Source organism: Durio zibethinus, chromosome 24 (assembly GCF_047325235.1).
Source record: "Durio zibethinus cultivar Kanyao isolate XHJ-2024 chromosome 24, ASM4732523v1, whole genome shotgun sequence".
Lineage (NCBI taxonomy): Eukaryota > Viridiplantae > Streptophyta > Magnoliopsida > Malvales > Malvaceae > Durio > Durio zibethinus.
Window position 1 is genome coordinate 18,180,809 of NC_143185.1, and position 1,009 is coordinate 18,181,817.

General features: G+C 39.5%; 1 non-coding gene across 1 annotated transcript; it reads left to right on the forward strand.

The window, feature by feature from the left end:
* The first annotated feature begins 648 nt into the window (after window positions 1-648).
* On the forward strand, window positions 649-722 carry TRNAN-GUU (transfer RNA asparagine (anticodon GUU)). Its single transcript has one exon. It is a non-coding gene; the product is annotated as a tRNA-Asn (tRNA).
* The last annotated feature ends 287 nt before the right edge of the window (window positions 723-1,009 follow it).

Here is a 1,009-nt window from a genome sequence, read left to right on the forward strand (position 1 = left end):
TTAAGATATGTTGCTTTCAATCGATCTGTTTTTTTTAAACCATTTCGGTGTAAGATAGCAAATCACATTTCGAAGATTTATAACACTACTACTTGAAACCCATCTGGCCATCAGGTCAGGGACCCCATGTGGAGAAGCCGAAATATGTCTTGGACCAAAGACGTGAGTTTTCACAAGTTGACGTCTTGATGAGAAAGGACGCAACTGGAGAAAGATGGTGGTGCACATGGACTGAATCAATGACCCTGTTTGCTATGGACTGTAAGCCTGGTTTTCTGCGTCAGTTAAGTGGCAGGGGGATGGGATGGGATGGGGGTTGAACGGCTGAAGGCTGATTTGATTCTTCGGACAAATAAGCTTTTTCCACAACATCATCATCATCATCATAATTAGTGTTTTATCTACTTGTTACCCAGCCTGGCTTCAGATATAGAGTGCAAGGCCCCGTTTGATTGGGGGGACATATCAAGGGGACAAATACTGCGGTGTAGCTGGCCATGTATGCCCACCCCACACTTGGTTTTGGCCTATCTATAACTTTTAACGGTGTGAGGCCAGTAGGAAGTAGGCCATAGACCAGCACGGTTGCTCGAAACCGTTGTGAGAATTATAACCATCAACTTTTTTCTTAATTCATTGACATGGAAAGCTGGAATAGCTCAGTTGGTTAGAGCGTGTGGCTGTTAACCACAAGGTCGGAGGTTCGAGCCCTCCTTCTAGCGAAGCCATTTAAATATTTTTTCTTCTACTTTCTTGCTTTCCTTCACAGATCGGTTTCTTGTTTTCCATTGACAAGTCAGTAAGTGGAAGAAGGAAAGTTTGTAAAAATTTTGTTCCACAAGCTACAGTATAAAAACCAAAAATAATTAAAAGGAAACAAAAAATTACTTAGCTCATTTTTCTTAATAATTCATGAAGAAAGTTTGTTAATTATTAAAAAAAAAACTTAACAATTAACTTAATTGACCATGCTAATATGATGTTAACCTAATTGATTTGACGTTAATGA